Here is a 15,017-nt window from a genome sequence, read left to right as displayed (position 1 = left end):
CTCAGTGACCGTTAGACTTCCGGCGCTGTCGCTGGCCCCACACATACTCGCCCAGCAGTGCCAGCTGCGCTCCCAAAGACCCCTCGGATCTCCCTCAGTGCCAACTTCCCAGCCTGCCTCAGCGGAAGGACTTCCTGGAAGACACTGGTGGAGCTCAGAAGCATCCTCACGGGAGAAGTTTCCCCAGTGGAACCCAGCAGCAGCATTTTGCCCGAACAACTCCACCCTACCCGAACCCCGGCCCGCGCTTGGTAAAATGTCTGCTTAACTTCTATATTAGCATAATATTATAAGGAAGGTTCGTGTGCATAAACCGACCATATTCGAAAGACGGATGTTGTGTGGACATCCTAACTGCAGAGGCTGCTCCTATAGGCTTTGCTCTTCAGTGTTAATCACAACTGTAGCCTTTAGGACTGGAGAGGTGGCGGGCTTTGCCTAGGATCAAGCATCATTGTTGCCAAGGGCCAGAGCTAACAACTACAGTACCCTGTCTCCTGGTGCCCTAATGCCACCTTCTTACCTTCTCAGGCACTTTTGAACTCGGGAACAAAAATTCCTATAGCTTGCGCTCACAGTCTCGGGGCGAAGTACTCTACTTCCAGCTCTGAAACTTTATTTTAAAGATATCTGTTTATGAGTACACTGTAGCTGCCTTCGTGCACATCAGAAGAAGGCATTGGATCCTATCACAGATGGTGGTGACACCATGTGGTTGCTGGGAATTGAACTCAGGACCTCTGGAAGGAGCAGTCAGTGCTCTCAACCTCCGAGCCATCTTTCCAGCCCCTGAAACTTTTTAAAAGGCTATTGACACTTCCAAAAGCGTGCTGGCACTGTCTCAGAAGGGACTCCAGAGGTCGGCGCCAGAATTTACCTGGATCCCTGTGCAGGGTATAGTGTAAGCAACTTAAATAAACCCCTTAGCTCCTTGTAAAAAAAAAAAAAAAAAAAAAAAAGAAAATGTCATAATGAACTCCATAACTTTGTGTAAGAAGTAAACTCTAAAACAAGCGAAGGATTGTACAAATCCATCCTTCAAGGTGGAAGTGAAACTAAAATGAGGCAGCTTTTGTCATGAACTTCACACACCTTTGGTGTAGAGCCCCATGCGACTGCCAAAGAACTTTGTCAGAGATCTAAGCCCAAAGTTACTGTCGGTGCTGTGTTTAGCTTTGTAGTCCAGAAATGCCAACAAGACACCTCACATGGCCATGCCATTGACTGGAGAGTGGAGCTGGGACTCGCTGTAAGGCTCATCTGGTTCTACAGGAAGAGTGAGATGTGGAGACATTGTTTAGCTTCCTGCTTTCATCCTCTTTAAAGCTGCACTCAGTATCTTTCAAACCAAGTAACCAGGAGAGCTCCTGTGAACATGGTCTCTCTCTCTCTCTCTCTCTCTCTCTCTCTCTCTCTCTCTCTCTCTCTCTCTCTCTCTTTCTCTCTCTCTCTCTCTCTCTCTTTCCTGGACATAGCCCAGCCAAGGTTGCAAGCATTGGAGGCTCAAATTGCCTAATCTAACACTTCCTTTCTGTTCAACAAAACCAGCCAAGAGAGCAAACTCTTCCTTTCCAACAGACAGCACGTGTGAGGTGTAGAGTAAGCAAGGCAAATCAAGGAAGGGGTGGGGAGTGTGGTGGCTTTAGGGGACTTGTCCCATGGATCCCCTTCTCCTAGGACTAGGGGAGTCAGTTTTTGACACCAGGCTGTAGCTCACTGCAAAAGTTGCAGTTCCCTGTGAGTTAGCTCCAGAGACAGCTTTGCTGTCTGAGTAATTAACCAACAGTTGTTCCTGCTTTGTGGAACATGGACCCAGCAGCCCTTCGAGATCCTGTGGGGACTTTTTCAGTCTGATTGGCAGACATTTGGCAGGAAGGTACAGCTTCTGCAGTGCCTGACTGAGGGGATGGAGGATGATCCAATTTATTCTCCCTGTCTGAAATTGCACTTACCCTGTACCTCTGAACTCCTCCCTTGGGCCACTCCCAAATGTGACTGTGGCCACCCATGCTGAGAATAGACCATGCTATTCCCATGATGGGGTCCAACTCAGACAGGATGCTCATTGGTGTATGAGGCTTTAGATCAAATCCTAAAGCTTTAGAACTTAAATTCTAGTGTGTCTAAACTGGACGGAGCCAGTTATACAATGAGACCAACCAATGAGGACAACATTATACAATGAGAAGACTCACCATTGTTATATTGAAGGACACCCAGCTGCCCAGGGCAGGACAAAGATCCTCTCTTACTGTTGATCAAATCCCATTAACAATTGACCCTTCCCCAAATCCTGCAAGATGTCCAATCCTTACAATCTGAACCCACATGGTCTCCTTGGAAAAGTCTTTCCTCATTATTTAAACAACCATTTTTGTGCCTTGAATACTAACATTTTATTTCAACACATAATCTAATGTTAGGTATTAAAAATCCATCAGGTGCAACTTGGAAGAGTTCTGTTGTTATCCTTCTGTCCAAACCTACATAATTATGAGTAGTTTTGGCTCTATCTGTCTTTTACATTCTGGATGTGAATCTTTTGGGCAAGTTAAATGGAACATGCTTTCCAGGTCATGGACTATAGAGGAAATAACTGCAAGTTAGACATGAAGATAAGCAAGATTCTACCATGTAGGATGCTTCCCTCACAGACTCTTAGGGAGTAGACAGGGGAGCATAGCTATCCGTCGTCTGTCCTCAACTCTGTTCCCAGGAACTGTAAGCCTTTCTTCTTGAGCTCCTTCAGTCCACTTCCAAGGGTATTATATCTTTGTTCTTCCTAAGGGTGAAGAGTACCTTGCTTTTCTCTGAAATTCATCTATCAATGTTAATCATTTTATACAGTGCCTTTCCAGTGTGTCAACGGCCTCTTAGGTCTGTGAACCGAAAAACTGCCTTCAGGTTTCCACATTCAGCGTGGCCTTGTCAGGGAACCTGGCTAACCCTGGTGAAGAATGAAGAAAGGACAGACACACAGGCAATCTGGAAATCTGGAGTCAGGAGTCAGATACCAACTCCCATGGCAATGTGAAACTTTAGCACCTTTCTTATCTACAGCACAGGCAGGGGTAAGGAAGCTAGTCCTCGGTAGGGGGTTCTGTAAGTGAGCAAGTTTGGGAGGAGGAGGGGGAGGAGGAGGGGGAAGTTGTTATTAACTTTTGCACACATTGCCAAATTCAAACTTACACCAGAGGAAGGCTTTGCTAATTTCTCATGGGTCCGAGGCCTTGGTCCTTGACCTGGCTGTGCCCATGTCAACAATACTCGTTCACTTACAGCTTCACTCACTCTTTGCACAGTCACTCAAAGCTCCCTCAGTGCTCAGGGGACCAAGTCACCAGACACACAGCTTGCTGATGGGCCTTTATTATGCTCAGAGTAGAAAAGAACCTCTGTGTCCCAACCAGCAATGTCTATCTATCAGCATTAGGTGTTGTCAGCAACCTAGGCATTCAGAAACTCAGGGTCTTCTTTTGCTCCAGCTGAAATGCCTGTCTTGTCATCTCTTCAAGCCCCTCCTCTCTTGTACACTTACCTACATCTTCCTCACTTCTGAATGTTGTCTAGGGATAAGGAAGTTGATCTTTGAGGGAGCATGCCTTGTTAATCCATTCCTACTCAGTCAACTTCTGTCCCTCCCTACCCCCATTCCAGGGCATGATAAGACGTGGCTAGAATGATTGCTTAATGAATAAGCCCTTGCACACTGAATTCAATGGTAGAATGCTGAATTCAATGCAGAATGGGATGGCCAGGGGGAGGAGGCAGTAGTAGAAATGAGCTGAATATTGAGAAAAGAGCAGCAGAAAGTTCTCTTCCCTAGAAGGGTAACAAGGGGCAGCATAGGGCAGGGAGGAGCAGAAGGAGCATTGGACAGTAAGGAGGGAGGGAAGCAAGGCCAGATATGACCATGGGTGTGCCTCTTGTTTGGGTTCTGGCATAGGGGAGATATAAAAGAGAAAGATGGAAGGACCAACACATGTGTTGGCATGACTCCTTGTCCATGAGTTCCAAAATGGAGTTTCCAAATTACTTGAATAAATACTCAATACAGAGCCTCACTGTTCCCCCCTTCAAGGAGGACAGGGACCTCTTATTAGGAATGGAGTCCCAGGCTGTGCCCTGTGACTCAGTGTGCATTTAGCCAGTTCTCCAGGTGAACGTGTGTCCGTGAGAACCACCCTTCCAGACAGCTTCTCTAGGTTCCTAGAGCAGATGGAATTATCAGGACGGGAGCTCAGAGTACTGAAGTCTAGGAGAGCCTTTAAAACCTCAAATCCTTGGGGAAACTTTCTGGGAAGATGAACATTTTTTCTCTTTTGTAGGATAGAATTATATGCATGCATGTGTATCAGAACTCATGAACAGAGCTCTTCTAAGGCATGCGCTATATATATATGCTGTCATGAATTGGCAATACTTTCTAAAGAACACAAATAATTCTTTCCTTGGTGACATGTTAAGATGTCACCGCTTGTCTCTTACACACAAACTCACAGATACACCATTCCAAAGCCATGATTTGTAACATGTAAGTCAAAGTTCCTGAGTGTTCCTTTGACAATCGTCAAATAACCCTAGTGGATAGCAGAGCACAGAACAACCTAAGCCCCTCCTGCAGGTGCTTGCAATCAATTTTGTGGATTTGTGGAAACCCCTGTGAGAGCCCATAACTATGTGGAGGACAACATGCAATTCTCTGTGTCTCTCTACAATGCACGGTCTGGTTTGAAACACGGGCTATGGGCCTGTGTAAGGAGGTATGCTATAACTGAAGTGTGGGTACTTCAACAGCTAGACATGTCTACGTCATCTATGGAGAGGCAAACAGGAAACATGGCAGTTTCTGGGAGGTCAGATGCTTCTGAACTAATTCTCCAGAGTCTCCCTTCTGCTTGAACCCCACAGTCTCCCTTCTGCTTGAACCCCACAGTCTCCCTTCTGCTTGAACCCCACCCTTGCTTTAGTGGAATCTCAAAAATACCGAGTGGCCTCCACAGCCTCACACATTAGGAGATGAGACTTGAAGCCATGTCTAGTCCTCTTGGGTACCAGCTCTTTCCAGATGCCACTGTGCCTATCAGGCATTAAGCTGAGGCCTCCCCTCTGTTGTCAATTTGCCAGAACCAATCAGTGGCCATATTATGTAGCACTCATTCAAGTGTCTCAGAACAGAACCCCCGAGCACCCTGGGTGCATGCAATGTCCATGCAATTGCAGGCACAGACAGCCAATTGGAGGGCACAGGTGGCTGGTGCCTCCTCAGAAAGAGGAGCCACAGTGTGTGTGTGTGTGTGTGTGTGTGTGTGTGTGTGTGTGTGTGTGTGTGTGTGTGTGTGTAGGGAGGTGGGGATAATTTAACTCCAGGAGATGAGGGCATGGCAAGTCTCACTGCCCCTCCTTCTTTGCCAGGGCAACCCAGGATGTCAGACAACACTGTGGCTGCCTCATTATTAGGCTGCTCTGCCATTGTGCTAGGGATAATAGTTTCCAGCCCTGGTTTTGTGTGGGGCTGCCAGCCAAAGTTATTAACCACAGGAGCTGCCTTTGAGGGACATCCAAGAGAGAGGTGAAAGGTCACCTGGAGCAGCTAGGGGAGCGGAAGTGGGAGGGAAAGGCAGTACAAAAGAAAGGGATGAGCTTCTGTCCCCTTCACCTCCCCCAAGAAACCTTAAACAGAGCCTGGGCCAGAGGGAGACTTGAGTGGGGAGGGGTCAGAGGAAGAACCTGGTGCCAGTGCTGTGGAACAGAGAAGAAGTTGGCATTTGAGGCCATCTTGAGAGTCCTCAGAGCTTTGAGGCACACTGGGGCAACAGCAAAGGGAGGAGAAAGCAGAGACTGGGCCTGGGGCTTTTCGACTCACATGGTCTGCCCTCAAAGGAGCCAACTATGTAGACCAGAATGTTCCAGTTCTGAAAGAACAGTCTGCCACTCTTCACAGTGCTGCCCAAGCTAGCCTGGTAGCATTAGAAGCTGGACATGATAATAGCTGGGAGATCCCTGCCTGAGTGTGTGGCCCCAGGAACAGGCCATGAACAGAGTTGCAGAAGTTTTGTTCTTTGTACAACGATGCCTGTTTTTAGTAGGTGTGGAAACCACCCTACTCAGGGACATGACCTGCCAAGGGATGGATTGGACTGGAACTTGGGGATTACTTACTTCCTGCCCAGAGAAAACTAGGCCTCGGGCATTGGGCTGCAGCCTCCATTCGAGCCCTAGGCGTCACAGGTCCCGTGGCTGGTGGACAGCAGAAGGTGTCAGTACTGTCAGCTGCCAAATGCCTGGTATTGAGGACCATGGCTTTGCATGACTCTCAAGAGAAGAGCAGAGGCCACTGTCCCCTGAGCTGTCACTACCATAGCCAGCCCTGCCAGCCCAGCAGGAGATGCTCAAACAGAATTCACTGCTCAGAACAGGGTTAGAAAACCCTGAGCCCCAAGGAGGTTCCTGGCTTCAGAAGTGAGGCACCTACACCACTGTTGCTTCTCCAGCTACCTTACAAAGGTCAGGAGGGGAGGGCAGTGCAGGGAGGGTGTGGTGAGAGGCTGAAGTCCAAGACTGTAAAGTTGAGCCTATAGGAGGTTGATAGAAAACAGTGAGTGATTCCATTCAATGACTGTTTAAGGTTCACATTGTAATCTCTAACTTCTTGCACATCTCTATCCTGATTCCAGAGATCTGCCTGGTGTGCCTTCTTCTACGGTATGCAGGCCCTCACTCCCGAGACTCCAAGACTGAACAAACATAGCGTTCTCCATCTATTACCGTCTACCCTACTCCAGAAGTCCAGCTCTGACCATTCTAGATCTCCCCACTACCCCGACACCCGTCTAGGCCCCCTGCAAGCTTGTCTGCTCTCTGATATCTCTCCCTGCCCCGATGCTGGCTCCCCTGCCTGGGAAAGCCCAGACTGTGCTTGGGCAGTGCAGCTGGTCCAGGGATAAATACCTGGGAGAACCTTGTTTTAAAACAAATTCATGATGATAACTGATACCCCCCAACACACACACCTGTGAGAGAGACATCACAGTCTTCCAAATTGCTTAACTTATATTAACTTAGTCCTTCTGAACATCCTTATGGTCCAAAATAAAGGACACCCATCTCATACTCTGTACCCTAAATTTCTCTCCGGAACTCTGCAGATACCTTAGCCCTGGTCTGAATTGCAGAGAGGATTTCAATATACTTTGTTTTCCTTCCAACATGTTTCATTCTTACAGCATTCCAATTCCATAGACTGCTGAACTTCATGAGGTGAATGATTGTGTACGGGGAAAGGGCTCAGCCTGGGGACCTGTGACTGCCAACTGTTCCAGGTCTACTCCAACCCAGTCCTTAATAACACCTAAGAGGGCCAAACTTTCCAGACTTTAACAACAAATGGATTCACAAACCACCACCACCAGAAGTGGGTGGAGGTAGCAAAAAGCAAAGAAAATGCTAAAAAAAATAAAATAAATAAAAAGTAAAGCAGTCTGTATCTGCATTCTCATTAGGAGGGACATGTGAGATGAAGCGCGTTGTGTTATTAGGCATCCTCTCGATTCAGTAAGCACAGGCTGAATAAATTTATAAATATCAGCATTAAGTGAGATTTAACAGGGAGCTGTTTATCTTCTCCTGTCAGGCAGGAGGTAACAGTCTCAGTGTATCACTCACCAGCTCTGTAGTCCGCACCCCCCCAACACCCCCATCCTGGTCAGAGTCTGCTGCAATTGGGTCTGGGGGTGGGAGGGCTACACCTCAGAGAAATGTCATCTTAGCAAGTTCAGAGTAAGCTCTGTGCAGAGGACGCTCAGGAACACACATCCTGGAATTGTATTCTAGTTCCTTCAGCTCAGCCAGCATCTGGGTAACCTTGCCATGTAACGTTTCTAAAGCACATGGATATGACTTGAATAACCCCCTAAAACAGTGAAATTTAATACCCACTGGGAGGTATTAAGAAGCGTATCTTGGCAGAACCTGTAAAAACTGGTTAGGTAATGAGCTCTGTGAATGGTTTAAGCCATTTGAAAATCAAGGAATTGTTGAGTTATCTCCAGAGCAGTTTAGTTACAAAGGCCAGTTTGACTGCCTTTTGTGTGTACCCCTCTCACATGTGATGTCCTATGTCACCTTAAGATTCTAGATTTCCACTAGCAAAATGAAGGCCCATAACCTTGGATTACTCTAGATTCTAGAACTGTGAGCTGAAGAAGCATTTATTCTCTGCAAACGAACCAGCCTACCACATTTGGTTACAGCCCCAACTGCGGCTGCTTGAAATCAGTGCCTGCCCATAGAGCTATGGAGAGCACCACAAGCTGTTGTTTTCCAAGAGACAGGTACATAACAGGGCCACAAATAAAAGGTCTCATTAATTACTTAATGTGGTTCCTGGACTCTGCTATACTCGGTGGACCATTATAGAAACAGGTGAAGGGGAAGACCATGAAGCAGAGGGCTGAAGCCCCAAGAGCTTTCTTCCTGGCTCTTCCAGAAGCAAGTAAGGGGCATTTCACAGATGACTTCATCTTATAAGCGTCTGTTTCCTTTTATTCTGCTCTTGAAGTTCCTGTAAGATCAAGGCCTAGGTAATGATTGCCCGGGGAATCTATATGCAATGAGTATTGAGTGCTGGATAAAGAGAAGGCTGCCAAGGACTGAGGGCTTATAACAGATGACATTGAGGTTAAGAACATATGACCTATGGTCCCTTTGTGGTACCTATGGCCCTTTTCTGCTTTGACTAGATTCTAGTACAAGCTGGGACAATGTATGGGCTCCTAAAACCTTCCCAAAAGCTTGTGTTCTACCTGGTCCTCTGTTAGAGATCTAACATTCTCCCTATCACCCCAACACACAGAATGAAATCTTTACCTCTGGTTTGTCTTGAAGTACATAAACTACCAGATAAGGATAGAGTAGAGCAGCAGGTCCCCTGAAAAGAGCTTCTGAATATCAATCAATATAAATATTCAGATTTATACAAAGGCTTGAACCCTTACAAAGTCCATACAGAGTTCATGAGAAAGGAATATATCCTTGTTTTTCCACGCATGCAAGTGATATCCACAGGGTGTTTCCCATCACAGGGCAACTGTTCAACACCATTTCTTACCTCCCCCTGATGAGGCCTCCAGACCCCAAGGATCCACCCATCTCTGAAAGCATTTTCACAGAGCTGTGGGTGGATGGCACATGACAGACATGTGCAATGGGAATGCATTGTGTACAGTGACCACACTGCAGGCTGGGAATCATAGGTGACCCTTCTACCTATTCCACAGATGGCTAATCTGAACCAGACTGTCCTTTCTAAGAATAGAATAAATAAAAATGTATCTCACATCATTTCAAATCATCTGCCTCTTCATTGATAAAGCAGGTCCTCTATAATACACTCTAGTCTGAATTCCAAATAGCATCATTGTTATGTAGTCTTAGATGAACAAGGTATGGAAGTTGTACTGGCTGGTTTTGTGTGTCAACTTGACACAAGCTGGAGTTATCACAGGAAAAGGAGCCTCAGTTGTGAAATGCCTTCATGAGACCCAGCTGTAAGCATGAGATCTCAACTGGTGATCAAGGGGGAGGACCCAGCCCATTGTGGGTGGTGCTGTCCCTGGGTTGTGTTCTGCAAGAACGCAAGCTAAGCCAGGGGAAGCAAGCCAGTAAGAAACATCCCTCCATGGCCTCTGCATCAGCTCCTGCTTCCTATCCTGTGTGAGTTCCAGTCCTGACTTCCTTTAGTGATGAACAGCAATGTGGAGGTGTAAGTCGAATAAACCCTTTCCTCCCCAACTTGCTTCTTGGTCATGATGTTTGTACAGGAATAGAAACCTTGACTAAGACAGAAGTTCTAGGAACTGAGCTGCAGAGAAATAACAACTGCTTATGCTAGGGTGCAAGAATACTGGCTTTTATGACTTAGCATCTAGGCAAAGTCCATTCAGCATCACTTATAGGAAGGATATATGTGAGCCTCTCTACTAGAGGCTCTGAAGTAAATATAGAACCAATAACAATCATAGATTCCAGACAAACCACATAAGAGGAAAAGGGTGTCCAAGATGGGCTGAGCGAGGCCTAAGTACTGGTTCAATAGCTAATTCTACTATGGCCTAGATCACTTAAACAACAAAGTGATTACCACACCTCCCAGAAGGCTGAACTGAAAGGTTAAGCTCAGCATCGCTGGGCACTTGCAGAGAGTTGTGTGCTGTTTATAGACGACTTCTTGATTTGTTATTTTGCAGCTGAGAAGGTGAGAGAGATAAGAAGGCCAGAGAATGAGAAGAGGCAAGCTCTTTCATAGCTTCTCAAATCAAGGCACAAATCTCTCATAAGAGGACTACCCACATGACCCCCAAAGGTGGTGTGGCTAAAACTTAACATATGAACTAAGGCGCAAGGGAACACAAATATGTAATTTATAAAATTGATATCCTCATGTCTGCCTGCCCTAGTTTTATTTCTGTTGTTGTGATAAAATAGTGATGAAACACTGACCAGAACCAACTTGGGGAGGAAATGGTTTATGGGACTTACATGTTCCAACCACAGTCCATCATTCTGAGAGGAGAAGCCAAGGCAAGAGCTCCAACAAAGCAAGGACTTGGAGGTAGGAACTGAAGCAGAGACCATGGAGGAGTGCTTCCTAGTGACTTGCTCTCCATGACTTGCTCAGTTTGCTTTCTTACACAGCACAGAACCACCTACCCAGGGGTGGCACTGCCACAGTGGGCCAGACCCTCTTACACCTGTCATTTATTTTAAAAAATTACCCTACAGATTTGCAGATCTACAGGCTAATCTGATGGAGGCATTTCACCAGTTGATATTCCCTTTTCCCAAATGACAGTAGCTTTTTATCAAGATAACAAAAAACAAACAAACAACAAACAACAACAAAACAACAGCAACAATAAAACCAACCAACCAAAAAAACTAGCTAGCATACTACTGTACATGTGCTTAAAATCTCAATCAGAGGCTGGACAGAAGGCTCAGCAGTTAAGAAGATACCCTCCTGCAGAGGCCCCAAATTCAGTTGCCAGGTCCCCCATAGGAGACTCACAACAATCTGTAACTCCAGCTCTGGGAAATCTGGTGCTTCTTGCCTCAGTGGACACCTATAATCATGTACATATACTCACATACACAAAACATAAAATAAAAATTAAAAGTTAATCTTTAAAAATATCAGTCAATGTCACAGGGCAACAACAGGGTATCTAAGAGGAGTCCCTGTGAGAATTCAGTATTGACAGTGTAGCAGAAGCCAGAGGCCTCTACACAGACCAAGGACAAACATTTGCAAGTAAAAATGTGTGGACAAAAGGGTATACTGCGTGACACAATGTGACAAACTACAGGTTCCACAATGAGAATTTTATTTTTTTCTATTTTAGTTTATTTGCTTTTGGGGGATAGGTTGCAGAGGCAGAGGGAGGGAACAAAAGTATCAGGAGATGACTAGAATTGGGGTGCATGAGTTGAAATTCACAAAGAATCAATAAAAGGTTTTAAAAAACTGCAGTCAATGGAACCAATGCAGACCAGACGTCCCAAGGACTCAGTGGGGCTGATCTTAATGCTGATCATAGTGTGGAGTCTTTGCTTGGAAAGAACAAGACTCAATACTCAAGAAGAGGAAAGGGTGCCGGGGACAGAGAGAGAAAAGGAGGGAGGGAGGGAGGGAGGGAAGGAGGGAGGGGGAGAGAGAGGTTGCGCGTGGAATATCTTATAGAATGAAAGAATTAATTTTAGTAGTGAGGGTGTTTGTGTAGGATATCTGGGTTAAATTGTGTTTTCCCAAATATTTCTAGTACTTGAGAATGTGGCTTTATTTAGACATATGGTCTTGACACATAAAATCAACAATATGATGTGATTTATGCATCCCTGATCATGGTCCATGTGCCATGTGACCTTTTAAGAGAGAGAGGGGAGCATTGTGAAAACACAGAGAGAGATCATTTAAAGATGACAGCTGGGCTGCCACATCTGAGGGACTTCCGGATGTACTCGAAGGCAGGGGAAGGAGCAAAGAGCCCTGCCAATGCCTTCTTTTGTACTTTAGATATTCAGAACTGCAAGGGGATCCATTTCTGACACTTTAGCCACCTGGGCTGTTAAAAATTGTTATGGCAGCCCTAGAAAACAAAGCAATAAGTTAACTAAGTATAATTATTGTAGGGGGTTTTGCTTTTCTGCAGGAGTACTTAAGTGTGTGTTCACAGGTGCTGGCGAAGAGGAGTAACTTTTGTTTGGGGATATGGTCCATGGTAGGATGCTCATGCCACAGTGGGTGGTCACATTGTGCACGTACAGGCTGCATGAACTGGGCTCCATGAATTATTAATTATCAACAAATAAGAGAATTCAGGCTAATTGGTGTAGAGGGCGAATATGATCAAGATATATTCTACGTGTAAAGACTCAGTGAATGCATTCTATATATAAAACTTTAGAAGGATGCATTTAGTACATGAAAATTTCAAAGAATAGAGACACTCAAGTCTTCCTGATGCAGCTGGGGTCTGTGTTGATGTCTGTAGCCTGTAGGAGATGCCCATGGTATGGCTGCCACTGGAGACCATGTGGATATCTAAGGGCCATGCTCCTGATGGGGAGACATGCTGATTTCAATGGCTTGTGTTGCCACCTGAGGGCATGTGGACATCTGGGCCCACCCTACTGCCTGGGGCCATGTTTGGCCTCATGGCCCTATGGCAACTGGAGTCTATGTTGATGTCCCAGACCTATGTAACCACCAAAAGCCATGCAGGTGTCCAGGCTGTGCCTGAGGCACTGTACTGAGCTGGCCCTATCCCTCACCTGGGCAGCACACTTGGGAGGTCCTGCCTCTAGCCTGCTGGATGGCTTGAGTGGAAAAGAGATGCCTTGCCCCCACTTCTCACCCTTGCCACCTATGACAGGTGGGAGAGCTGGCCCTGCCCCTTGCTGGCTGCAGCATTGGGTGATCTAGCTTGGGCAGTGCTGGAACTCTTGCTCTGATGGTGCAGGTGCAAGAGAGCTGGCAGCCTGACCAACTCAGCTACCTCCCAGGCCCAGATCTGAGGCTTTGAATTGTCTCACTCCAACATCTAGCCCATCTATGATCTACTGGAGGGTATGAAAGGGCCAGCCTGGCAGGTCCAAAGCTGCAGGTTTTCCATGACACAAGGCAGCAATAGGATATTGGAGAGGAGTCCCTGTGGAGTTCCAGTATTGATAGAGTAGCAGAAACCAAAGGCCTTGGACCAGAACAATGACTCATTGCAAAGAACATTCACAAATAAACTATGTGGACAAAAGGTATACTATGGGCCGTATGCAGCTTCCCCATAGGACTTTCTGTGTTGTTTTTCTATCTTGTTTTCTTTTCTTTGGGGAGGTAGGATACAAGGGCAGAGGATGAATATGAAGGAACAGGGAGGTGAGTAGGATTGGGGTACATGATGTGAAATTCACAAACAAATCACTAAAAAGTAAAAAAAAAATTCAAAGAATATTTTAAAAATTTTTAAAATAAGAAAGGAGAAAATCCACAGAAAGGTAGAAGATTTGAAAACTGGAGGAATAAATAATTAAGGAACATGGAGAGGGGAGCGTAAGTAACGCCACTGGCATCAGAACCAGGAAGAAGAGACGCTTCAGTGGTGCAGACACAGGCACGGTGCCCACATCCCTGCAAAGACCCCTAGTTGATGTCCCTTATGCAACTCTAATGAAACTCATTGAGTCACATTCAGACACAAAATTAAATTTAAAAAGCTATGAAAGTAGAGGCTAGAGGAGAGTAAGGGAATCAACAGACAGACAGGAGGATGAGAAAAAATGAGATAGGCAAAAGTGCTTGAAATGCATTACATAGTATATGAATATGTCATGATGGAATTCACCATTATACAGAATTAATATGTGCTTTAAGGGCACATTAGTAGACGTGCAAAACCCAGAAGGACACTTTGTGATCTGAGTCTAGGAGCCTTAGCCTAGAGTCTTTAGAAAGCAGAGTCTGAGGTAAAGATTGAAATGGTGGCATTATAGAAGGAGGAAGGGTGCAAACCCAGGACAGCAAGGCCAAGGAAGATGCCCAGCCCGAGGACTAAGTGCATTTGTGTCTGGTGACAACTTCAAAGTGAGCAGTAAAGATGGTGCAGAAGAGTCTCTGAAGAAATAGAAGGCATATGGATATGGATCTCTCAATAGTAGATTGGTAAGTAGATATTGAGAAAGAAAGAAAGAAAGATAGATAGATAGACAGACAGACAGACAGACAGACAGATATTAGGTAGCCAGAAAGACATACAAAATTCATAGAGATTGAATTTTCAAGGATATTTGGAAACAGCTCAAGTAAACTGTGGGTAAGGAATGTATTCAGAATAACCCAAAGCTTTAAGAACTATGATAATTCGAAAATGAATGAAATAAGCCCATGACAAATGCTAAAACCTTAAAAATTCACAGACATTTGGCTCATTTTTTCTCAAAACTTTAAAATGATGGCAACCAAGTCTAGAGAGGGGTTGGTGACTGTGGTAATTTAAGTGAGAAATGTTTCCTGGAGGTTCAGATGTTTGAGTGCTTGACCCCATTGGTGGCATTGTTGAGGAGTTGCTGAGGGCCACTTTGAGAGTTCATTTTGCTTCATGAGTGAGGCTGAAGATGTGAACTCAGGTTCCTGCTCCTATTGCCAAGCCTTGTGACTTGTTGCCATGCTACCCCTCCATTATGGAATTTCTCGCTGGAACTGGAAGCCAAATAAGTTATTTTCTTCTATAAGCTGCCTTGGTCATGATGTTATATCACAGAAACAACAAACAGTTCAACATCACAGTAATGTCTTTTTATAGATTTATGAAACTTAGTGGACAACCACTTCCTCAATAATTCTCACACACACACACACACACACACACACACACACACACACACACACACACACACCATGTTTAGAAGCCGTGGTTTTGAGAGTGACACTTACGCTCTATCTTCTCTATGACCCATGCCTATGG

General features: G+C 45.5%; 1 long non-coding RNA gene across 1 annotated transcript; it reads left to right on the top strand.

Moving 5' to 3' along the window:
- The first annotated feature begins 3 nt into the window (after window positions 1-3).
- On the top strand, window positions 4-7,476 carry LOC102549381 (uncharacterized). Its single transcript, XR_352170.5, has 3 exons — window positions 4-251; window positions 2,848-3,071; window positions 6,678-7,476. It is a non-coding gene; the product is annotated as an uncharacterized LOC102549381 (long non-coding RNA).
- The last annotated feature ends 7,541 nt before the right edge of the window (window positions 7,477-15,017 follow it).

This window comes from Rattus norvegicus, chromosome 3 (genome assembly GCF_036323735.1).
Source record: "Rattus norvegicus strain BN/NHsdMcwi chromosome 3, GRCr8, whole genome shotgun sequence".
NCBI classification, from domain to species: domain Eukaryota; kingdom Metazoa; phylum Chordata; class Mammalia; order Rodentia; family Muridae; genus Rattus; species Rattus norvegicus.
Note: the sequence above shows the minus strand (reverse complement) of the source record. Positions and strands in the feature narration are given on the sequence as shown.